This window comes from Coregonus lavaretus (genome assembly GCF_964263955.1).
Source record: "Coregonus lavaretus genome assembly, chromosome: 19".
Classification (NCBI taxonomy): Eukaryota; Metazoa; Chordata; class Actinopteri; order Salmoniformes; family Salmonidae; genus Coregonus; species Coregonus lavaretus.
In genome coordinates, this window is record NC_140006.1 from 11006095 (window position 1) to 11032892 (window position 26798).

A 26798-nucleotide genomic window follows, 5' to 3' on the forward strand; every position below is an offset into this window, starting at 1 on the left:
AGTTTTGCCTTGAAGAGTGGGCAAAAATCCCAGTGGATAGATGTGCCAAGCTTATAGAGACATACTCCAAGAGACTTGCGGCTGTAATTGCTGCAAAAGGTGACGCTACAAAGTATTGACTTTGGTGGGGTTGAATAGTTATGCACGCTCAAGTTTTCTGTTTTTTTGTCTTATTTCTTGTTTGTTTCACAAGAAAAAATATTTTGCATCTTCAAAGTGGTAGGCATGTTGTGTAAATCAAATGATACAAACCCCCCAAAAATCCATTTTAATTCCAGGTTGTAAGGCAACAAAATAGGAAAAATGCCAAGGGGGGTGAATACTTTCGCAAGCCACTGTATTTACCTTTCCATTGTTGTAAAATCTTATCTATTTTTGCTAACTTTCAATTAAAATGTTCAGTTGTAATCCAGAGTGGTTAGAAAAATTATATAGATCCTCTATAAGGCTGTGCAGGGATCTAAATTGCTGATTTAAATGAAAGCATGAGTAGTCAGCATGCAATGAAACCTTTTTTTTTAAGCCCTGGATTTCTAGCCCCTTGATATTATTGTTGGAGCTAACATTTCGATGGCCATAATTAATAGATATGCCGATAGTGGATAACCCTGTTTTACTCCTCTTGACAGTTCAATACTTTCTGAGAAGTAGTCATTATTTACTATTTTACACCTGGGGTATGAGGTGGTAGTGTGTTTGTGTGAGTGTGTTTTGCACAAGTGTGCATGAGATGAGAGGGGTGGAGTTATGAGTTGCTGGAATGTGTGTGTGTGTCTGTGCGTTCGTGTGTGTTTGTGTGTGTGTATCAGCGGGGCAGCAGGTGTTGCTTGGCCTTGAACTCCAGTGAGGTTATTGAGATGCCAGACGCTTAGCCTCTAGGTCAAGGGCCAGACCTTTCCTTTCCTGTGACGAGCTCTTAACTGACTTTAGGGCATGTAGGGAGTGTGGGAGTGTGGGTATGTGCCGAAGAGCATGTGTGTGTGTGGCGAGGGGGGGTATGTGTGTGTCTTTGCCTGAACCCAGCTGCCCGATGATCTGATCCACTCTGACAGGGCAGAAGGACAGAACAATAAAAATGCCTATTTTTTCTCTCTGTCTCTTCCTTCCTCTCTGTCTCTCTCTCTCTCTCTCTCTCTCGCTCCCTCTCTCTCTCTCTCTGAGCCATAATCCAGCTGATTTAACAAATTGTCACAAAAACACACTCATCCATAGTTCACAGGCACGTCTGTGTGGTCTGATAGAAAGTACTCTGGCTCTCTACGGGTGGAACAGTGATGTGAAATGATCTGAGTGTGTGCTAGCTCCCTCCACGCTCCACTGACAATGAGGGGAAATGTTCACAGTAAAACAATTTTTTTCACTGTTCAGTGTATTTGCTCATCATCATTGTACACAATCTTTCCCAATCATTCCCAGTCCCTGGCTACACAGTATTCCCAACCTAATTTCCAATCGACATAAAACAATATGAATCCTCCCCTCTCTCTTTATGCCTGCCAATTTGCCTTTCTGTCTCTCTCCATTTTTTCTCTATCTCTATTCTCTCTTTCTTTTTCTCTCTCTTTCTGGCTCTCTCACATGCTCCCTCTCTCAAACATGTGATTGGTTGACATTTATGACATGTGTGTTTTACAATGTGCCAAATACAGACCAGTTGAAATCCTCTATCCTCTCTCTCTCTCCCTCTCTTCTCTCCCTCTACGTTTTTGTTCATGTCCAGCTTTTGCTAGAGGATCCCTAAGCCCTGAGCCCAGTGGCAGAGCCAATTGTGAATCCAAAGAGCCTGAGCAGCAGAGAGAGAGGGAGAGAGCGAGACAGAGAGAGAGAGAGAGAGAGACGCTCTGTGAAAGAGGCAGAAGCAACAGCTACAGAGCCAACATGCTCCCTCTTTCATACACACACAAACACACACACAGAGAATCAGACCCATGCCAGGGGAGACGGTGAGCACACACCCCCACTGAGGAGCACCGTCTCTGGGGAGGAGATCTCACAGACCCCACTCCGCCTGGTTCTCTGGGACCTCTTTTTGGATAACAAGGAGCTGGGAAAAAGGTGTTTGTCTGTGTGTTTGCGAAACACACAAACCAGGAAGAGAGACAGAAGGAGAGAGGAAAAGAAAGAGGGATGAGTGGCGTGTTTGGCACAGCTGCTGATGCCAGGGGCTGAGGGAGAGAGGGAGGCTGATGAAGAGAGAGAGAAGGAGGGATCTGAAGACCTGAGGATTGGAGGAGAGTAAGACTGGCACATGAAGAGCTGATCAAACTTATGGACAGAGTGGAGATAGGGACACAGTGCTGGGGAACACACACAAACACAGACACAAAACACACACACATCGATGAGGAGGGAACAGAGACCACGCTTCAGTCCTGGGTGAGTTAACTTCTACTAAGCCAAACACACACACACGGACGCATACACACTCATAATACACAAAGACACACACGTACACACACACACAGATGCAATCACATACATGCACATACACACTCATACACACAGATGTAAGCGTCATACACACACATATACACACACCGAGAATATATTCCTGTTTGTGTGTCGTCATGAGGACCTCTTCATACCCTGACCCTGTCTCCTCACTCACATATCTCCAGGGTTAAGAGAGAGAGAACAGATCAGAGAGGGAGAAAGGAGTGTGCTTGTTTACCTGTAGATGAACGTGAGCGAGTGTGTTTACCTGGAGCTTACCTGGAGCAATACAGCTACCAAACCAATCCACTGCAGACCAATATTATTGGATGATTGTCTGCAGTGGATTGGTTTGGTAGCTGTATTGCATCCAGTCAGATAAGTGATTGATAGCCTACTGTATGTGGAGTTGGCATAGTTGGGTTTGTAGCTCAACCCTCTGTCATAAATTTGACGTTATTCCGCCAGCAGCATTTCATAACAGATTTCATAGGCTGTCTTGATTACATAAACACATAAATCCTGTAGCGTAACTCTGTCAAATTTCATGTAGCACTTTTTGAATATGAAGTATACCCATGGGTACACTATAAAATTGTGTTTGTAGGGTATACTTTGGGTTGCTATAGCGTTGTCTCTCTGTTCGGCTTTATTTGCATTCTATTTCTATTGCGCTGTATTAGCCCTGTAATGGAAATGTGGTCAAGCTGTAAAGCTGTTTGCTCCATTGTGTCAGCACAATATACAGTGCCTTGCAAAAGTATTCATCCCCCTTGGCGTTTTTCCTATTTTGTTGCATTACAACCTGTAATTTAAATGGATTTTTATTTGGATTTCAATGGACATACACAAAATAGTCCAAATTGGTGAAGGGAAATGAAAAAAAGAACTTGTTTCAGAAAATTCTAAAAAATTAATAACGGAAAAGTGGTGCGTGCATATGTATTCACCCCCCTTGCTATAAAGCCCCTAAATAAGATCTGGTGCAACCAATTACCTTCAGAAGTCACATAATTAGTTAAATAAAGTCCACCTGTGTGCAATCTAAGTGTCACATGATCTCAGTATATATACACCTGTTCTGAAAGGCCCCAGAGTCTGCAACACCACCAAGCAAGCGGTACCATGAAGACCAAGGAGCTCTCCAAACAGGTCAGGGACAAAGTTGTGGTGAAGTACAGATCAGGGTTGGGTTCTAAAAAAATATCAGAAACTTTGAACATCCCACGGAGCACCATTAAATCCATTATAAAAAAATTGAAAGAATATGGCACCACAACAAACCTGCCAAGAGAGGGCCGCCCACCAAAACTCACGGACCAGGCAAGGAGGGCATTAATCAGAGGCAACAAAGAGACCAAAGATAACCCTGAAGGAGCTGCAAAGCTCCACAGCGGAGATTGGAGTATCTGTCCATAGGACTAATTTAAGCCGTACATGTAATCACTATGGTTATTACTGGATTATTATCATGTTATTACCAGGGCTGGACAGAATCTGCAGGAAAGGAATATCATTACAGATGGTTTCTAATGATATAAATAAAATAAAAAGCTTGTGATTCAAGCCTAACTACTAAAGCAAAAGTTTTCACCCCACTTGGCATTTTTCCTATTTTGTTGCCTTACAACCTGGAATTAAAATGAATTTTTGGGGGGTTTGTATCATTTGATTTACACAACATGCCTACCACTTTGAAGATGCAAAATGTTTTTTTTTGGTGAAACAAACAAGAAATAAGACAAAAAAACGGAAAACTTGAGCGTGCATAACTATTCAACCCCACCAAAGTCAATAGTTTGTAGAGCCACCTTTTGCAGCAATTACAGCTGCACGTCTCTTGGGGTATGTCTCTATAAGCTTGGCACATCTAGCCACTGGGATTTTCGCCCATTCTTCAAGGCAAAACTGCTCCAGCTCCTTCAAGTTGGATGGGTTCCGCTGGTGTACAGCAATCTTTAAGTCATACCACAGATTCTCAATTGGATTGAGGTCTGGGCTTTGACTAGGCCATTCCAAGACATTTAAATGTTTCCCCTTAAACCACTCAAGTGTTGCTTTAGCAGTATGCTTAGGGTCATTGTCCTGCTGGAAGGTGAACCTCAGTCCCAGTCTCAAATCTCTGGAAGATTGAAACAGGTTTCCTTCAAGAATTTCCCTGTATTTAGCACCATCCATCATTCCTTCAATTCTGACCAGTTTCCCAGTCCCTGCACTCTTCCGTAAAGCCCAGCTCTGTGGAGTGTAGTTTTGTTTTGTGTGGTAAACAACAATATCGGCTTACTGTGTTTAAAAGTGTGGGTTGGGACAGAAGCAATACTAACCATGGCTGGCTTGATGGCTGCTAATGACCTTTATCCTGACCGCGTTAAGTCAGCTGTCGTAACCTGGCATAAGTGATCCTAATATGTCACTGACCGGCTCGATTCGGTTTTATGTAGCAAAATTTGAAATTGTGTTTTTTACATTCCATAAAAATAGAGACTCAGAGCTAGAAAATTGTATATCATACACTACAATTGAGGAATGATGGGAAAGTAATTCTGAAAGTTGATAAACTTGTAACCCCACTTTTGAGAAAATGGCCCTTGAATGTTTTGGTACACCTTGTGAAGAGCTCTTCTTTGTCTACACCCATTCAGCATCGTCACACCCTCTTAAGCCTTAGCCCCACCCATCTCTTTAAGGACTCACATGTGAGGCCAAATGCTAAACAGTGAGTACGGTAGTGTACTAAAAAAACAAAGATTTGAAGACTAAAGGCTGGTTTATACTACCTCTATCGACATGTCTGTAGCTAAACAGTTGTTGCAGTGACATCATGAACTTGTCGTTATGAAAAAGTATAAACACAAAAATGACAGGCTGACAACATCTTAACTTTAGTTATTTTGTATTAATTATTACAGGAAAATAAACTCACAACAATATCATTATTTACAAGTTAATGGCAAGCAAATTACAGAAAATAGCTTACGGTTGTGAGAGTGATGAAATAAAATCTGTCCATTCTACCGGAGAACTTTAGAACTTGGACACTGTCTCGCTGGCCTAATGTTATATCCTAATTTGACTTTGGTGCAGGTCATGTTGTTCTTCACATGACCGTCTCTGGTAAACACACACTATGTCAAATAAAATCAATGTTTATTTGCCACATGCACAGGACACCGAAGGTGTAAATGGTACAGTGAAATGGTTACTTGCATAGTGGAGTATTTTGTTTAGATATGTAGCTAGCTAGCTAACTAGCTAGCTAAACAATGAACCATAATCACAACTCATAACGTTATTAACCTGCATGAATCTACAGGTAGCTAACCAGCTAAAACTACTTTCTGACAAAATTAGAAATGTACAATATCTGAAAATGTAGCTAGCTAGACTATTACCCATATACATGGATGAATGCTTATCATTCTCTGTCACGGATGCCATGGTTGCCCTTAGTTTGAAGATGTAATCCAGAGACAGGCGTTTTATACAATAGCCTTCTGTGTTCTCTTTTCGACTCCTTCCGCATTTGCAATCAGATGCCTGAATTTTCTCCATCTCCTTAGCTATAATACTCTGCTTCCACTGGGCATTCCACTGATTTCAAAACTCGGTCCTCCAGAAAGTGGAGCGCCTTAGCAACACTTTTGCAGTTCTTCGTTCAACTGCCTCTCCTATGAAGTAGTGACACGCGACGTATGCCTAGTTTCCTGAAACGAGTCACATATGTTATGTCATGTTATGACAGTGGTATTCAGGTTTTATTTTCCTTGCTGCCAGATGCACTGTTACAGTGCATTCTGAAAGTATTCAGACCCCTTGACTTTATCAACATTTTGTTACGTTACAGCCTTATTGTGAAATTGATTATTATTTTTATTTATTTTTTCTCATCAATCTACACACAATACCCCATGATGACAAAGCGAAAACAGGTTTTTAGAAATCTTAGCAAAGGTATAAAAAATTAAAAACAGAAATGCCTTATTTACATAAGTGTTCATACCCTTTGCTATGAGACACGAAATTGAGCTCAAGTGCATCCTGTTTCCATTGATCATCCATGAGATGTTTCTACAACTTGATTAGAGTCCACCTGTGGTAAATTCAATTGATCGGACATGATTTGGAAAGGCACACACCTGTCTATGTAAGGTCCCACAGTTGACAGTGCATGTCAGAGCAAAAACCAAGTCATGTGGTCGAAGGAATTGTCAAAACTGAGCAATCAGGGGAGAAGGGCCTTGGTCAGGGAGGTGACCAAGAACCTGATGGTCCTCTATATAGATGGGAGAATCTTCCACAAGGACAACCATCTTTGCAGCACTCCACCAATCAGGCCTTTATGGTAGAGTGGCCAGACGGAAGCCACTCCTCAGTAAAAGGCACATGACATCCCACTTGGAGTTTGCCAAAAGGCACCTAAAGGACTCTCAGACCATGGGAAACAAGATTCTCTGGTCTGATGAAAGCAAGATTGAACTCTTTGGCCTGAATGCCAAGCGGCACGTCTGGAGGAAACCTGGCACCATCCCTACGGTGAAGCATGGTGGTGGCAAATTCATAATGTGAGGATGTTTTTCAGCGGCAGGGACTGGGAGACTAGTCAGGATCGAGGGAAAGATGAATGAAGCAAAGTACAGAGAGATCCTTGATGAAAACCTGCTCTTGAGTGGCCCAGCCAGAGCCCGGACTTGAACCGAATCGAACATCTCTGGAGAGACCTGAAAATAGCTGTGCAGCGACGCTCCCCATCCAACCTGACCTTGAGAGGTTCTGCAGAGAAGAATTGGATAAACACCCCAAATACAGGTGTGCCAAGGTTGTAGCGTCATACCCAAGAAGACTCAAGGCTGTAATCGCTGCCAAAGGTGCTTCAACAAAGTACTGAGTAAAGGGTCTGAATACTTATGTAAATACTTAGTTTTTTTAAATACATTTGCAAACATGTCTAAAAACCTGTTTTTGCTTTGTCATTATGGGGTATTGTGTGTAGATTGATGAGGACCTTTTATTATTTAATCATTTTTAGAATAAGGCTGTAACGTGACAAAATGTGAAAAAGGTCAAGGGGTCTGAATACTTTCCGAATGCACTGTATATCATACACAATTTTCCCGCTACATATTTCTCCATCTCCATCTCCATTTCCATTTATATTCCTTTCCTCTCTCTCTCTCTCTCTCTCTCTCTCTCTCTCTCTCTCTCTCTCTCTCTCTCTCTCTCTCTCTCTCTCTCTCTCTCTCTCTCTCTCTCTCTCTCTCTCTTTCTCTATCATGCACTCTCACTCATGCACTCTCACCCCCTCACTCACTCTCACATACACACACACTCTCTCCCTCTCCCTCTCTCTAGCTGGTCAGTCACCCTCTTCTCCCATCTCCTTTTGTGTCGGACTGTTTCCCTGTGTGATGCCAAGGCTCAGGAGGGGTTAGTCTGGCTAGAGAAATGTAACATTTCCATCTCAGACAGGGGAGTTATATCGAATTCGAAATCTGCATTGTAATGCCCCTAACAGAAAGACAAACACGCTAATGAATGCCCCCACATACCCAGATCCTCCCCAACAATCTGCAACCTGTTTTTGTATTCTCACATGAAGCCATTGTTTTGCCAGACATTTCCCTTTGAGATAGAGATCTCCATTAGAAAGGAGTCCAGGCCAACTTTGCTCTCCTCTGAAATCCAGTCCTCCATATGGCCACCCTGAACCATCACACACTCTCACAGACACTTACACAGTGGAGTCCTGCCAGTCCATCTCCGGAGCCTAATGCATTTCCCCATCTTCTCTCTCTCTCTCTCTCTCTCTCTCTCTCTCTCTCTCTCTCTCTCTCTCTCTCTCTCTCTCTCTCTCTCTCTCTCTCTCTCTCTCTCTCTCTCTCTCTCTCTCTCTCTCTCTCTCTCTCTCTCTCTCTCTCTCTCTCTCTCTCTCTCTCTCTCTCTCTCTCTCTCACAGATACATGTGCAAACACACACACATAAACACAGACACACACACACACCTATAATCCCTTTGGTGGAGTTAGCATGAAGGCTGCATGGGTCACACTGCTGCGGTTGCTGAGCTTCCCACTGCCAGAGGAATGGTTTGGAGAGAGAGAGACTGAGGGAGGAAGATAGAAAATTATGGAGTGAAAAGGTGGAAAGAGAGAGAGAGAGAGAGAGAGAGAGAGAGAGGAGATGAGAGAGAGAGGAGGAGAGAGAGAGATGAGAGAGAAGAAGAGAGAGAGAGAGAGAGAGAGAGAGAGAGATTAGATAACGATGTAGTGAGAATTAGGTTGAAAATGGATGTACAGTATATAGGTGATAACAAAAATAGATAAAAGGAATGAGGAAAAGACTGGAAAGAGAGAAGGAGGGAGGGAACTTGAAAATGAACGGAGTAGAAGGTGGGATGAGGAATGTAAATGGGAAAGGACAACGCAAAAGGATGTGAAATGCTTAGCCTCTTCATTGATGGGCACAACAGGGAGATGACGATTTATCCAAACCTGGGGAGAGAGGGGGATAGAGAAAGAGAGGGGAGAGGAGGGTAGAGAGAAAGGTGTGATGGTTTTTGCCAACCATGGGGAGAGAGGGAGGGGAAAAGAGAGAAGAGGGATGAGAGAGAAAGAAGGGAGGAGAGAGAGTGGGTTTAGCCAACCTGCAGAGACCTCACACTGTCACACATAAACTACCACAGGGAGTTAGGCTTTGGAAGAGGAGAGAAAGAGAAAGAGAGAAGGGGATGCAGAGAGAGAAAGAGAGCGAGAGAAATGAAAAGAAAGAGATAGCAGAGTGAAATCATCTTGTTTCATTATGGTGGTCTCCTCTGTCCCTGGGAGCAGTAAAAACCTCAATGGAGGAAATCTGTTAGAACCATGAAGGGCTGGGAGATAGAGGGATGAAGGAAGGGAATTTGAAGGGAGGAGTGTATCTGAAGGTTGCTTAGATAAGGGAGGGATAGAGGGAGTGAAGTAAGAGGGGAAGGAAGAAGGGGAGCTGGGGGATTAAAAGAGGGACAATGTTTAAAGGAGGAGAGGTTTGGAAGAAAGGGGTGTTGACTGTGTGTGTGTGTGTGTGTGTGTGTGTGTGCTGTGTGTGTGTGGGGGGGAGGGCGTGTTTATGAGTTTGACCTTGAAAAACATCGGTAACCATAGTGAGCATGCTGAGGTCGTCCTCTGTTCAGGATTATACAATTAGCCCACGGAATGTGACTTCAACACACACACACACACACACACACACTCAAGCACACACAATTACATTCTTAGTGTGTGGAGGATTATATAATTAGCCTGGTTGGCACAAAGATGGGAACTGACAGTCTGTCTGACGTGCTAGGTGAGAGGACGCTATCCAGACCCAGGAAGGTCAATTACACACACACACACACACAAACACACACACACACACACACACACACACACACACACACACACACACACACACACACACACACACACACACACACACACACACACACACACACACACACAATTATAATAATACTTTTTACGATCTCCGTTGGGGTCTCAACTTACAGTTGAGAGTTATAGTAGTAGAATACACAAGGTGCAGTTTTTTCTTGTTATGTCAGTCACTGACTCAACTAGCACATTTACATTTACATTTTACATTTTAGTCATTTAGCAGACGCTCTTATCCAGAGCGACTTACAGAAGCAATTAGGGTTAAGTGCCTTGCTCAAGGGCACATCGACAGATTTTTCACCTAGTCGGCTCGGGGATTAGAACCAGCGACCTTTCGGTTACTGGCACAACGCTCTTACCCACTAAGCTACCTGCCGCCCCACATGTCAGCTAAAAATGTTTACATTGTTAAGTTAGTCTAGCCAGCTATCTGAACTTGTAGTAATCATGGTAGAATTACGGACCAGGGGGCCCCATTGATTTAGTTAATCACTCTCACTCAGATATCATATTAACACGGCATAAGTCAGGGCAAAAAGTGTAGAATTGCAGGAAATAAGCTTAAAAACAGCCAACATTTATCTGCACCCTATGGCAAAATGTGTAGAAATGCTAATTTTCACGTAGGGCCCTCAAAAGGTTGGGGCTGACTCTGACTGCATGTGTGGGTATGTATGTGGGTACGCAGCCCCGGCAGCCACTGCAGCCTCTTGTGATGAGTTCATATTTTTTGTGGCCCCCAACCCCATGAAAGTTGCCCATCCCTGCTCTATGTGTACACAGGAGTTAGCCCGCTAGCTATTTTGTTATTGTGGTGGATAACTAAGTCACAATAAAAATAGACATGGAAGCACAGACTAAACACTCTATCTCATCTACCTCATATTCCCCCTCATATTCCATTTGATTTACTTTCTTGGCTGCCTTTTCTCAGATGTGACTCACAGGCCAGAGAATCGATCTTTCCATTTGTCTTTCTTGTTCATTCAGAGGTTTTCTTGGCTGGTTGTTCTAATCATTGGGCATTATAAGACCATTATATCTTTCCAGTCTATGGTGGTGGCTGGATAAACTCTCTGTCTTTCAGCCTATACTCTTAGAAAAAAGGGTACCAAAAGGTTTATTTGGCTGTCCCCATAGGAGAACCCTTTTTGATTCCAGGTAAAACCCATTTTGGTTCCAGATAAAACCCTTTTGGGTTCCATGTAGAACCCTCTGTGGAAAAAGGTCTACTTGGAACCCAAAACGGTTCTACTTAGAACCAAAAGGGTTCTACCTGGAACCAAAAAGGGTTCTTCAAAGGGTTCTCCTATGGGGACAGCCGAAGAACCCTTTTAGGTTCTAGATAGCACCTAAGAGTGTACATTCAGTCTCCAGTAATGTTATCTCACAGCCCATCACCTGTTCACAAAGAGTGAATGACTCAGCTCACCTCTCCTTCACGTGGTGGTGTCTGGCTGCCTTCCCTTTTCCTCACCACCTGTTCTCTGGAAGTCAGGACTCGTGTTCCTTGTCCTTCATTGAATGATTAATGTGGATGGAACTGTTTCATCTGCCTAACTAGGGTGTATGTGTGTGTGTGCCCAGCTAACAACAAACATTCCCACAACTTTAGAGAACGTTCCTTTAAGAGTCTCATTAGGTCATTACCTAACGTTTTCATAGGAATGTTCCAGTGACGTGTAAGGACTGTTTCCATGAGACCATTCCCTTCATGTAAAATAAAATGTACCCAGAATGTGGTTACCATGTTCTCAGATCTTAACATATGAATGTTCTAGACACGTTTCATGGGAACGTTGCAAGAACATTCATGTGTCCAGTTTTCTGTGGGATAGGAGAATATCAACGTCCCACCAAACATACAAAGAACATGCTTGCCATGTTCTCAGAACTCAAGTTATTAATGTTCTAGACACATTCCCATAGAAACGTTCTCACTAACAAATTGTGTTTCATTACACATCACGCCTTGTTATTGTTGCCGAGCCAATCAAGGCCATGATTGGTGAGCTACTGATCCATTTATAGCTCTTCGTCTTTTGGCAAGGTTAGGGATACTCACACAGTGTTTTTAACATACAGTGTTTTCAACTTACTATACATATTTTACACTTTTTGCTGTAGATGATTACATTGTACATGCTCATTTATACAGTAATTATTATTCAACATGTTGTCACCTGGGACTTGAACTCATAACCTCTTGGTTCACGGTACTCCGATCTTCCCGCTACACCACCATGTCCGTGTCAGGTATCGGTTAATCTGACTATTCTCATAATTGATTTTATTTATTTATTTCAGAAATGAAAGGGCTTTCTGTGTAGTTGTTTAATGTTGGTGGGGCATGTTAACCTGTTTTAATCACACTCCTGAATCACTATGATCAATAAAATAGTTTTTCTTGAGTGTACTTTTAACAGAGCAGATATTTACTTTAAAGTGCATTCAACCTATTGCTTACCGATCAAGTTGTTTCATCTACATTTGTGCCTACTCTCACATTCTTAGTACTGAGTGTATAAAACATTAGGAACACCTGCTCTTTCCATGACATAGACTGAACAGGTGAATCCATTTGAAAGCTATGATCCTTTATTGATGTCACTTAGTGTAGATGAAGGGAAGGAAACAGGTTAAAGAAGGATTTTTGAGACAATTGAGACATGGATTGTGTATGTGCGCCATTCAGAAAATATTTAAGTGCCTTTGAACGGGGTATAGTAGCAGGTGTCAGGCACACCGGTTTGAGTGTGTCAAGAACTGCAACGCTGCTGGGTTTTTCACGCTCAACAGTTTCCCGTGTGTATCAAGAATGGTCCACCACCCAAAGGACATCCAGCCAACTTGACACAACTGTGGGAAGCATTGGAGTCAACATGGGCCAGCTTCCCTGTGGAATGCTTTCGACACCTTGTAGTTGTGGTGTCAAGACAACAATGCTGGTATGCTGTGTAGACAAGAAATCCGCTGACACTGTACCTGATTATAAAGGTTTTTTATATCAAAGGTTCCAGCGTCAATTTACAGATTTCTGCAGAAATCCGGAGAACAACTAACCCAATCTAAAAATGATTATTCTCCCAGTCCTTTGTTCAAACAAGGTATTTATCCTATGTAACATAATATGAGTGTTTTGAATAGACCAATCCCTGGCTTCCACATATCCAAGTCTCCTCTGTTTCAGGGGGCCCCTATAGTAATGCTTTCCAGATGTTTCAGCAAGGCAAAGTAAAGTTCATCTAACACACCATTTGCAAACGTCAGCCAAAATTATAAACTGTTCAGATACTACATACAGTGGGGAAAAAAAGTATTTAGTCAGCCACCAATTGTGCAAGTTATCCCACTTAAAAAGATGAGAGAGGCCTGTAATTTTCATCATAGGTACACGTCAACTATGACAGACAAATTGAGGAAAAAAAATCCAGAAAATCACATTGTAGGATTTTTTATGAATTTATTTGCAAATTATGGTGGAAAATAAGTATTTGGTCAATAACAAAAGTTTCTCAATACTTTGTTATATACCCTTTGTTGGCAATGACACAGGTCAAACGTTTTCTGTAAGTCTTCATAAGGTTTTCACACACTGTTGCTGGTATTTTGGGCCATTCCTCCATGCAGATCTCCTCTAGAGCAGTGATGTTTTGGGGCTGTCGCTGGGCAACACGGACTTTCAACTCCCTCCAAATATTTTCTATGGGGTTGAGATCTGGAGACTGGCTAGGCCACTCCAGGACCTTGAAATGCTTCTTACAAAGCCTTTCTCACGATACATGGCCCCATTCATTCTTTCCTTTACACGGATCAGTCATCCTGGTCCCTTTGCAGAAAAACAGCCACAAAGTATGATGTTTCCACCCCCATGCTTCACAGTAGGTATGGTGTTCTTTGGATGCAACTCAGCATTCTTTGTCCTCCAAACACGACGAGTTGAGTTTTTACCAAAAAGTTATATTTTGGTTTCATCTGACCATATGACATTCTCCCAATCATCTTCTGGATCATCCAAATGCACTCTAGCAAACTTCAGCCTGGACATGTACTGGCTTAAGCAGGGGGACACGTCTGGCACTGCAGGATTTGAGTCCCTGGCGGCGTAGTGTGTTACTGATGGTAGGCTTTGTTACTTTGGTCCCAGCTCTCTGCAGGTCATTCACTAGGTCCCCCCGAGTGGTTCTGGGATTTTTGTTCACCGTTCTTGTGATCATTTTGACCCCACGGGGTGATAACTTGCGTGGAGCCCCAGATCGAGGGAGATTATCAGTGGTCTTGTATGTCTTCCATTTCCTAATAATTGCTCCCACAGTTGATTTCTTCAAACCAAGCTGCTTACCTATTGCAGATTCAGTCTTCCCAGCCTGGTGCAGGTCTACAATTTTGTTTCTGGTGTCCTTTTACAGCTCTTTGGTCTTGGCCATAGTGGAGTTTGGAGTGTGACTGTTTGAGGTTGTGGACAGGTGTCTTTTATACTGATAACAAGTTCAAACAGGTGCCATTAATACAGGTAACGAGTGGAGGACAGAGGAGCCTCTTAAAGACGAAGTTACAGGTCTGTGAGAGCCAGAAATCTTGCTTGTTTGTAGGTGACCAAATACTTATTTTCCATCATAATTTGCAAATAAATTCATAAAAACTCCTACAATGTTTTTTTTCATTTTGTCTGTCATAGTTGACGTGTACCTATGATGAAAATTACAGGCCTCCCTCATCTTTTTAAGTGGGAGAACTTGCACAATTGGTGGCTGACTAAATACTTTTTTCCCCCACTGTATTTCCCCCCTTCGAGACTAATTAAGTCTCGAAAACAAAAAGAATAGGATTATGACGAATAACAATTTTTCTTCTTGAGTAACTTTAACAATAAAACAAAATGTATGGAGAGTAAACACATTTTTATATAGACACATTTTTGTGGAGTGTAAACAAATTGTTATGGAGTGTAAGAGCGAAAAACCTGTCTGTCAGCTTTCATTCCAAATATCCATCAATCAATCAAGACAGGAAAATTCTCTCACGGCCCCTCTGCCCCAGGCGACCACCTAAGTACTCCAGATCAATTTATAAATCTTTATCAATGCATTTTAAGCTATGATGCAATTGAATACACATGAAAACCTCAGAAAACAAAATACAATCACAAATGTCCACATTCAGGCTGGTCGACCCATCGGACCCTCCTGTGGATTCTCTCTGTCCCTGCCTAGACCCAATATCCCTAAGCATCCACGAAAAAAACAAAAACATCTGAGGTCCCCACATGTACCCAACAACAGAAAACATCATTCTTCAAAAAATTTATACAGAAAGAATATGACACAAATTATGTATTACCCATGCAAATATGTATATAAATCATTGCAGACACTGAAATGTAGTCCAATACACTGCATCTCTTCAGCAGTGTCGACTTTCAATGTAACGTCAATGATGGAATCTGAACATTTCCACACTTTCCTTGTTCCACTTCCTCCAGTCCATTCATATTGTCCATGTTTGAGTATTTGAATCCCACTCTACACATCCCCATATACTTCTGGAAGAAAAGAAAACACCAACCAGTATCTTTTGCAACGCAACACATGCAAATTAAAACATCAATATCAAAAATAATAAAAATTATATATAAAATTAATCACATTCCATTTCCCCCCTTTGATTCATAAGAAAATACTAAATATCACAACAACATGCAAAGAAATGTGAAAATTATCTCTCAATCAGATATTCAACATTCCCTAGAGTTACTTCAACCCTAGTTTTCGTAACATTTTGGTCTGACTTTTTCCCCAATTTTTTTATTTAGAAAAATCAATTTAACTGATTTATCCACAAAGCTCTTTCCCATTTTCTGAGGATATTAAATCGGGAAATCCCCACTGTTTACTTCTTTACACAAAAACTTGGCAATCCACTTTGCTTCTTTTCGCTTGGTTGCACAGGCCTCCGGCCATCGTGAAAATCTATCTACAACCACCAGCATATATATTTTCCTTTCAATTGGTTTTATCATATCAACAAAGTCGATAACCAACTCACAGATAGGACCTCTTGGTGTAGGAATGTAACCAAGAAGAACAGTCACACCCCTGCGAACATTATTTTTCATACAGATTGTGCACCTGCCTATGACATAGTCAACCTGTTCAAGCAAATATGGTGCCCAAAAACCATACTCCTTTGTGATCTTTCTCCTAACCTCCCCCCTTGCAACATGAGCTAACCCATGTGCTTCCTAAATCATCAGACCTAATAGGTCTAGAGGCGCTACTATCAACCCCTCATGGTTTCTCCAAAGACCAGTAGCATCTTTGACGGCACCTCGGTCTAGCCATAACTGTTTGTCGATCGTAGAAGCAGCTTCTTGCATCAAAATCACATTCTTAAGCGTAATTTTGTCTTCCAAGTCCACTCCATGAGTGACCAGAAAAACTTTGCCCAATTTGTCCGCTCCTGTGACGGCTTTTGCAGCTTCATCAGCAGCTTTGTTCCCTTGTGTGACTTTTGACACATCGGTTTTATGAGCTGCACACTTAGCTATCGCTATCTCTTTAGCCTTCATCATAGCATGCAACAATTTCATTATTTGCGCATGATGTTGTATTGGAGAACCATCCGTTTTCTTAAACCCTCGACCTTTCCACACTGCTCCAAACAAATGACATACACTATGTGCATTTGCAGAATCAGTGTATATCGTCACTCGCTTTCCTTCTGCTAACAAGCACGCTTCTGTTAGCCCCACAAGTTCAGCAAGTTGTGCAGACGCAGGCTGTGGTATTACTTCAGCCTTTTCAACAACAAATCCAGTTCCTTGGGCTTTAACTACTGCATAGCCAGCACACAATTTATCTCCCACACGATAACAAAATCCTTCAATTTGTGGTTCAATCCCTTGGATTGCTTCATCTTTCAATGGATACTGATTCTTCCAAGGAGGTCTGGCTCCTGGTCGAAGTTCAACTGTCACCCGTTGGGCTGATTTCACAAGTCCAATATCAGCACTGTGTTGATACCACAAACATTCTTGAACTTGTTGCAACATCTCCTCTTTCATAGGGTCTGAATCCATCTTCACACTGCAAATAGATTCATGTGTTATCCGTACAGCTTGTGGCTGTCCTTGTCCTTGAGCCGAAATCATGATTTAATTGGTACGAAAACAGCTTTCTCTGCTTCTGTCATCATTTCTCCTATTTGCTTCTGCTCATAGCCTTCAGAAACCAACGAGGTCACATGTGGCACACTCCTCTCTATCTCAAATTCTTTATCCAGATAATCGTCTGTGTTTATCTTCATAGCTGCTCCTTGTGGTCCTAAAATTATGCAACATGAGCTGAGTTGAACTTTCTTTGGTTGATAACTCAACCATTCCTCTGAGTTTGATTGGGCAGCATTCTTGAAATACTTGATCGTACAATGAAATCGATATTCCGGAAGCCTCGCATCTGGCATGTTTGCCACAATGAATTTCTCCCATATCTTAGCCTGCTTCAAAAAATCTTCACTGAGATTTCCAATCCAAAATACTGAAGAAGAGTCAATCTCTGTCGTCATCAACAATTGGTAAACCTTTTCTTTTGGCACTTCTACCAGACAGCAGTCTGGCGCAAATTTTATTGTACAATTCAATTTATACAATGCATCTATTCCCAACAATGCAATAGGTGTAGGTTACGATACAAGTATGGGTATTGTAATTTTCTGATTTTTATAGCAGAGCTCAATTGGTTCCGTAAGAGGAATCAGCTGTTTCACTCCCTCAAATCCGATTGTCCTAATTAGTTGATTGGACATAGGGAGATGTGTAGCATCTTCAGGCCGAACACAGGTGAAAGCAGCTCCGCTATCCGCCATCACCTCCAATGGTCGGTTGTTTACTTTCACCTCAATTGTTGGATCTTTTTCCGGTCCTGACGCTACCAGCTGACAACCCCCTTTCGGATCTTCTGGGCACCTCTAGAATCCTTGCTCCGGGCCCCTATAAGGGTTCACCGGTCCTCCAGATGATCTTGACTGGCCCCTGTATCTTCCTCTGAAATTCCCTCTGGTGTTTCCTCCTGGCCCATTACACTCACGGGCAAAGTGACCAACCTGTCCACAATTATAACACACTTCTGAAGATTGCTGGAAGTATGGCTTAAATCTTCCTCCTCTTCCTCTTCCTAAGTCTTCTCGTCCTCTTCCTCTCCAATTCTGTGTCTGTCCAGAAACTGGCTGTGGATATGAAACAACTGGTCCCACTAGTGGTGGCTGGTACAATTGCGGTTGGACCTGGTTCGGTTGAAGCTGTGGCAGTGATTGTTGATTTGGTGAACACTGATTCTGCATAACCAAAGCCTGTTTCTTCTCCTTCTTATTCTCCACCAGTTGTATTTGATTGAGTTTTCTGAGAGTTTCTTGGTCCTGTTCTTTCTGGTTGTGTTCCTTTTTCCGGTACAGATCAACTTGATGGGCTATATGATCTGTATAGACACCTTTTGTCATGCTTCCAAGTCCAACCACCTCTGCCAGTTTGCTCCTTACTGGTGAGGGCAGTCCCATCTGCAGTTTAGCTCGCAAAATTGACTGCTCTATTTGACTCACATCTGGATCATTTCCGGTAATATTTCTCCACACTTGATGAACTCTTGACACATAGGCTCTCGGATTTTCTTGTTGTCCTAGTGGGTCAATCAGAATGTTGTCAGGATGCACATTTGTTGGAAACGTATCTTTCAGTGCTCTCCACAGCCAATTTCTACTTGCAGCTAACAACTCAGGATCATTCACCGCAGTCCCCACATATCGATTAAGTCCAGCTCTCTGAAACATTTCTTCCATCCCTGGAATCGCAAGGAGATTAGCAAAAAGTCACTTAATGTCTCCTATGGCAGACTGTGTTCCCACCGTAATTTCTTCCAACTTAGAAATCCAAGGATATGCTCCATCTTGAAGAGTAGGCAGCTTCTCAAGTATATCTGACATTTCGGTATTCTGCAAAGGCTTATACTCCAGGTTCTGTTCCCTTTTCTTGGCCTCAATATGTATTTCCTCTCCAATTTTTGAGATTCTTTTATCAGCAGTTTTTCCTTCTGTATCTTCAGCTTCTTGAGTTGTTCTTCCAATCTTCTTACTTCTTCTAAATTATTCGCCTTATCCAAGCATGATATGCATCGATCTATTTCTCTTTCTATTTCTTCTGTGCTAGTCATTGTAGGATAAAATCCTCTTGAACATGAAGCACCTTTAATCTCCAAATCTTCATCGCTGTCTTCATCTTGACTTTCATCAGAGTTCGGATCTCTTGTATCCTTCTCCTTCCAACTTCCATCACCCCTTCTTTCCGCTCTGGCCAACCTCTGTCTGATCACAGGGTCATATCCACCCATGATCTCTTCTGAATCACTCTGATCATCATCATCATCATCTTCAAATTCCATCCTCCTGAACCTCACTCTACCCTTAGTTTCCAGACATGTCGTTTTCTTCTTACTTTTGGAGTTTGGATTCATCTTTATGGTCGTTTCTGCTTGTCCTCTCTCTATTATTCGTTCATCTTCATCTCTGATGCAATAATCACCCTCCTGAATGATCATTGGAAGCTGAGGATAGACGTCCTTAAACTCTACTTTTTCCTCATAAGGTGGGGGCCTTTTTGATGAATCCGTATGTGAGAAAGGTGTATTGACTTCTGCCATTAGTTTTTCTGTTACCTTCGCCTCTTTTGCCATTTTCTCTATACCTCTGTCTCTTTTATCTTTTGTATCTTTTATCAGTTTTTGTCCCTCATTTTCAAACAACTTAAGAACACCCAGCTCTCTTTGTCTCTTTTCTTTACGTTGTTCCCCTTTTTTCCCCTTCTTTTGGTCTGCCTTATACGTCGACACAAGCACTTGCATTATCTTGATGACGTCTGGGTTAAGAGTCCCTTCCACTGGCCATGGTTGTTCAATGTCAGGCCAACGTTTATTCCATTTTCCAGATAACCTTGCAATACCATTAACTAGAGGATTACTATTTTGTACTACATCAACAGGAGTAATTACTTTCATAGTTTTTATGTCCTTTTCCCCCATTGTAACAACTCTTTTATATTCCTTTATTGTGAATTATTTATTTATTTTATTATTATTTATTTTAAACTAATTAATTTGTAAACCAAAAAATACTTTAAGCTATGTAGCTCATCTTTCCCTCCTATTTTTTTTTCTTCTTCTACCAAATTATTGATTAGTGGCAATCCTACCACATCCGATAAAGAAAAGTAAAGGAAACTAGTCAACTTCAGAGCAATCAAAAAAGAAAGACCTGTAATCCAGCAACACTACAGCACCCACAAACCAATTGCTTAATAAGCACCCAATCACTTTAATTTTACAGAATAATCTCAGTGCTGGATTTCCAACACAACTCTAATCAAAACAACTCATGCACAAAAAAAACCTCATGTGCAATTCTCAATTACATCAATTGATCAGTCTGTTGCCAAGTCCCTGCTAAATGGTCACAACATGAAATATTCTATGCATACACAATGTATCTATTACAGTGGGGGGGGGGAAGTATTTAGTCAGCCACCAATTGTGCAAGTTCTCCCACTTAAAAATATGAGAGAGGCCTGTAATTTTCATCATATGTAAAGGTCAACTATGACAGACAAATCGAGATTTTTTTTCTCCAGAAAATCACATTGTAGGATTTTTTATGAATTTATTTGCAAATTATGGTGGAAAATAAGTATTTGGTCACCTACAAACAAGCAAGATTTCTGGCTCTCACAGACCTGTAACTTCTTCTTTAAGAGGCTCCTCTGTCCTCCACTCGTTACCTGTATTAATGGCACCTGTTTGAACTTGTTATCAGTATAAAAGACACCTGTCCACAACCTCAAACAGTCACACTCCAAACTCCACTATGGCCAAGACCAAAGAGCTGTCAAAGGACACCAGAAACAAAATTGTAGACCTGCACCAGGCTGGGAAGACTGAATCTGCAATAGGTAAGCAGCTTGGTTTGAAGAAATCAACTGTGGGAGCAATTATTAGGAAATGGAAGACATACAAGACCACTGATAATCTCCCTCGATCTGGGACTCCACGCAAGATCTCACCCCGTGGGGTCAAAATGATCACAAGAACAGTGAGCAAAAATCCCAGAACCACACGGGGGGACCTAGTGAATGACCTGCAGAGAGCTGGGACCAAAGTAACAAAGCCTACCATCAGTAACACACTACGCCGCCAGGGACTCAAATCCTGCAGTGCCAGACGTGTCCCCCTGCTTAAGCCAGTACATGTCCAGGCCCGTCTGAAGTTTGCTAGAGTGCATTTGGATGATCCAGAAGAGGATTGGGAGAATGTCATATGGTCAGATGAAACCAAAATATAACTTTTTGGTAAAAACTCAACTCGTCGTGTTTGGAGGACAAATAATGTTGAGTTGCATCCAAAGACCACCATACCTACTGTGAAGCATGGGGGTGGAAACATCATGCTTTGGGGCTGTTTTTCTGCAAAGGGACCAGGACGACTGATCCGTGTAAAGGAAAGAATGAATGGGGCCATGTATCGTGAGATTTTGAGTGAAAACCTCCTTCCATCAGCAAGGGCATTGAAGATGAAACGTGGCTGGGTCTTTCAGCATGACAATGATCCCAAACACACCGCCCGGGCAACGAAGGAGTGGCTTCGTAAGAAGCATTTCAAGGTCCTGGAGTGGCCTAGCCAGTCTCCAGATCTCAACCCCATAGAAAATCTTTGGAGGGAGTTGAAAGTCTGTGTTGCCCAGCGACAGCCCCAAAACATCACTGCTCTAGAGGAGATCTGCATGGAGGAATGGGCCAAAATACCAGCAACAGTGTGTGAAAACCTTGTGAAGACCGTTCCAATTCATCCCAAAGGTGTTCGATGGAGTTGAGGTCAGGGCCCTGTTCAGGACAGTCTTCCACACCGCTCTCAACAAACCATTTCTGTGTGGACCTCCCTTTGTGCACGGGGGCATTGTCATGCTGAAACAGGAAAGGACCTTCCCCAAACTGTTGCCACAAAGTTGGAAGCACAGCATCATCTAGAATGTAATTGTATAATGTAGCGTTAAGATTTCCCTTCACTGGAACTAAGGGGCCTAGCCCGAACCATGAAAAATAGCCCCGGACCATTATTCTTACAGTTGTCACTATGCATTTGGGTATGTAGCATTCTCCTGGCATCCGCCAAACCCCGATTCGTCCATCAGACTGCCAGATGGTGAAGTGTGATTCATCACTCCAGAGAACGTGTTTCCACTGCTCCGGAGTCCAATGGCGGCGAGCTTTATACCACTCCAGCCGTTGTTGCTCCTAGACGTTTCCACTTCACAATAACTGCACTTACAGTTGACCGGGCAGCTCTAGCAGGGCAGACATTTGCTGAACTGACTTGTTGGAAAGGTGGCATCCTATGACGGAGCCACATTGAAAGTCACTGAGCTCTTCAGTATGTGCCATACTGCCAATGTTTGTCTATGGAGATTGCTATGCTGTGTGCTCCATTTTATACCCTGTCACCAACAGGTGTGGCTGAAATAGCCGAATTCACTCATTTGAAGTGGTATCCACATACTTTTTCATATATAGTGTATCTCTCAGATACAGGACAGACACTTCAAAACCTTGTTCCTCATGATTAATTTTTATCTTTCAGTTTTGCCATTTATGAATGTGTTATTTAATGTGTTTCTATGGGATGTAGCAGTTAAGGCCAAATTCAATGTTTCATCAATTAAATGTTTTTACATATATTTTTTTATACCTACAGGTTGCAAAAATTCCAAATCAAGTGGCTAAATGATACATGTTATGATCATCTTAAAACAATTCAATTTGTTAGCTTAGTAGATATTGCGATCTAAGGGCTTAGACCTACAGGGGTTTTTAAGGGAATGGTCTCTTGGAAACATTTCTTGTACATCACGAGAACATGCCTGAAAACGTTAGACCTAATGAGATTCTTAAGGGAACGTTCTCTAATTTTGTGGATCCTTTCCTCTCACCATCCTCAGTTTCCTTCCTTTCCTCTCTCGCCTGTTTGTCTGCGACCTTGAACATGTATGTATCTGTGTGTGTAATGTCCTTTTACTGTGTGTCCTTGTGTGTGCGTGTGTGTGCGTGCGTGGGTGCGTGAGAGTTTGCTCTAACCCTGTCTGTCATTTGTTAAGCCCAGGGTTAGTGATCAGATCTGGTATGCTTTCAGTAAGCTGTGGCAAATTGAAATGTTTTATTAAAATATAGCCTTCGGCCATTTGGATTCATGTTTAAAGTGTCCTGGCTGGCTGACGTGGTTGAGATTGTTGTGTTTTTGTAGGAGGAGCGGGGTAGATTTGATTCAATCTTCTGGATTTTCTTGCCATTTATAAATGCAGTGAGGTTTTAACTTTTGTGGCTGTGTCTCAGTGTGTGTTTGTTATTATGCCATGCAGTTTAGACTCTGTCGATGTCACTGTGTGTGTGGTGTGTTTGTTCCGATGCAATCTGTTGGTCAGGAGAGGAGGGCAGGGGGCGAGAGGCAACATGACACTAGGGCATGGCCTCTCATACCCGGGGTTTCTAGTGTATGTGTGTCTGGTTGTATTTCCACACACACACACACACACACAAACAAACACACACACACACGCCCTGTTCCACTCTTTCACACATCCACACCTCAGTGTTAGCGTCAGCGTTATTGATGTTTACACGCACTGTGTTCTCTCTCTCTCTCTCTCTCTCTCTCTCTCTCTCTCTCTCTCTCTCTCTCTCTCTCTCTCTCTCTCTCTGTCACGCCCTGGCTCGGGGGACTCTTAAATGTTGAGCCAGGGTGTGGAGTTTCTGTTACATTTTCTATGCTTTTGTTCTAGATCGTTTATATCTATGTTGGCCAGGGTGGTTCCCAATCAGAGACAGCTGTAGCTCGTTGTCTCTGATTGGGGACCATACTTAGGCAGCCTGTTTGGCACTAGTATTTTGTGGGATCTTGTTCCGTAAAGGTTTGTGTTGTTGTAACCTCAGGACTTCACGTATCGTTCGTTTTGTTGTTTTGTTCGTGTGTTGTGTACTAAATAAAATGTACGCTTATCACGCTGCGCCTTGGTCCGCTTCATCTGTCGACGATCGTGACAGAAGATCCCACCACCAGAAGACCAAGCAGCGTGCCCAGGAGGAGAAGTTGGCGATGTCCCAAGTGGGCGAATGGTGGTCATGGGAGGACATATTCGCGGGCAGAGGGCCATGGGCAAAAGTAAATGCCCAGGCAGGAGAGGAGAAACGGCGCCAACCGTGCCGACGACGGACACGCGAGAGGCAACCCCAATACATTTTTTTGGGGGGGGCACACGCCGTGGACGACGGGGCTGCTGGAGGCAGCTACAGGGCGCATCGGCGGACTAGGAGAGGAGGCCACCAGGTTTGGGGGGCTGGAAGGGTGGTTGGCGGAGCCTAGAGGTAGAGCAGAGCCAACTCCCCGTACTCAGGCTAGGGAGCGTGAGACTGGTCAGGCTCCGTGTTATGCGGAGCCACGTACTGTGTCGCGAGTGTTCCGGCACAGTCCTGTACGTCCTGTGCTAGCACCACGCACGTGTCGTGCTAAGGTGGGCATGCAGCCAGGACGGAGTGTGCCGGCTCAACGCTCGTGGCCTCCAGTACCCCTCCTCGGTCCCGGATATCCTGCGCCAGTGCCACGTGCTGTAGTGCCAGTACGAGTGCACAGCCCTGTACGTCCTGTGCTGATGCCTCACACAGATTGTGTTGAAATAGGCATTCAGCCAGGACGGGTTGTGTCAGCTCTCCGCTCCAGACCTCCAGTCCGTCTCCACAGTCCAGCCCGGCCTGTTCCTGTCCCTCGCACCAAACCAGTGGTGCGCGTCGCTAGCCCGGTCCGGCCTGTTCCTGTCCCTCGCACCAAACCAGTGGTGCGCGTCGTCAGCCCGGTCCGGCCCGTTCCTGTCCCTCGCACCAAGCCTGTGGTGCGCGTCGTCAGCCCGGTCCGGCCTGTTCCTGCTCCTCGCACCAAGCCTGTGGTGCGCGTCGTCAGCCCGGTCCGGCCTGTTACTGCTCCCCGCACCAAGCCAGTGGTGCGCGTCGTCAGCCCGGCATGGTCCGTGCCTGTTCCACCGGTGCCTGGTCCGGCACCGGTCAGCTGCTCCACACCAGAGCCAGAGCAATCCGCTCCACCGGTGTCCAGTCCAGCTCCGGCCAGCGGGGCCAGACCAGACCAGGGGCGCTACGAGGGGGTAGAGAGAGAGTGGTGGTCACGCCCGGAGCCGGATCCGCCTCCGAGGCGGAATGCCCACCCTGCCCCTACCCCGTTGTGTTGGTGTGGCGCGGTCGCAGTCCGCGCCTTTGGGGGGGGGGGGGGGGGGTGGGGGTACTGTCACGCCCTGGCTCGGGGGACTCTTAAATGTTGAGCCAGGGTGTGGAGTTTTTGTAAAAAAAAGTATGCTTTTGTTCTAGATCGTTTATATCTATGTTGGCCAGGGTGGTTCCCAATCAGAGACAGCTGTAGCTCGTTGTCTCTGATTGGGGACCATACTTAGGCAGCCTGTTTGGCACTAGTATTTTGTGGGATCTTGTTCCGTAAAGGTTTGTGTTGTTGTAACCTCAGGACTTCACGTATCGTTCGTTTTGTTGTTTTGTTCGTGTGTTGTGTACTAAATAAAATGTACGCTTATCACGCTGCGCCTTGGTCCGCTTCATCTGTCGACGATCGTGACAGAAGATCCCACCATCAGAGGACCAAGCAGCGTGACCAGGAGGAGAAGTTGGCGATGTCCCAGGTGGGCGAATGGTGGTCATGGGAGGACATATTCGCGGGCAGAGGGCCATGGGCAAAAGTAAATGCCCAGGCAGGAGAGGAGAAACGGCGCCAACCGTGCCGACGACGGACACACGAGAGGCAACCCCAATACATTTTTTGGGGGGGGCACACGCCGTGGACGACGGGGCTGCTGGAGGCAGCTACAGGTATCGTTCGTTTTGTTGTTTTGTTCGTGTGTTGTGTACTAAATAAAATGTACGCTTATCACACTGCACCTTGGTTCCACGAGTCATCAGTCAACGTTCGTGACACTCTCTCTCTCTCTCTCTCTCTCTCTCTCTCTCTCTCTCTCTCTCTCTCTCCCTCCCTCCATCCATCCCCCATCCCCCTTCTGTCAGTAATGAATGGCTCTTGAAAGACTAGCAGAGCTTAAAGGAGAGTGTTAATCAGTGTTCAATTTCTATGACCTGTCCGCTCTGATACTCTGTGCTCCTTTGGCTTATTAAGTGCAGTCCTGTTGTTTGTAAAGTACTGTTATAGACATGTTTCTTCCATTACACTTCAAAGGTTCGTTCTGATACCCTTTATCCTCACAATTAGAAACATGCAGTGAGAAATGCGTGTTTTATTGTCACATGCACAGCAGGTGTAAAACAGTACAGTGAAATGCTTAACTTACAAGCTCTTTCCCAACAATGCAGAATAAAGGTAATAATATAGGTCCATGGTAACGGAAATACACTGAGACTCAAACTAAAACCATTGATTTCTAAATTTAATTAACCATATAACTCTATGCACAAGGACTACTTTTAACAATTTCACATTTACAGAAAGAACTGTGTAGATACAAAGTTTGGTAACAGGTTAAAACTGAGGGAGATTTGACCGTGATTCTGTTACCAAACTTTGCATCTGCACAGTTTTTCCCAAAAATGTTTTATTTATTTATACTGTGTAAATTGTTCAAAGTAGTCATTGTGCTTAGAGTTGTACAGATTTAGGATGCTAATTTGAGCCAGTTTGTTACAGCAGGAAAATAATCCTGCAGCAACAGGAAATTTATTATGTGGATTGTAATTAATGGACATTCTTTGTATGGGTTGATTTAAAAAAATTGTTAGGGCAAATCAAGTCTGACATTTTCAAGTGTAAATGACAAACTTTAGAAGCCTTAGATACACTACAAGTTTGCATT

The 26798-nt window shown here is 43.4% G+C and overlaps 1 protein-coding gene across 1 annotated transcript in view; it reads left to right on the plus strand.

Annotated features, from left to right (window-relative positions):
- The first annotated feature begins 1779 nt into the window (after positions 1-1779).
- LOC311146807 (leucine-rich repeat and immunoglobulin-like domain-containing nogo receptor-interacting protein 3) overlaps positions 1780-26798 on the plus strand; it is a 94113-nt gene continuing 69094 nt past the window's right edge. The window contains exon 1 of the mRNA XM_084183406.1: positions 1780-2376. The gene's annotated coding sequence lies outside the window, so the exon portion shown is untranslated. The remainder of the gene's footprint in view (positions 2377-26798) is intronic.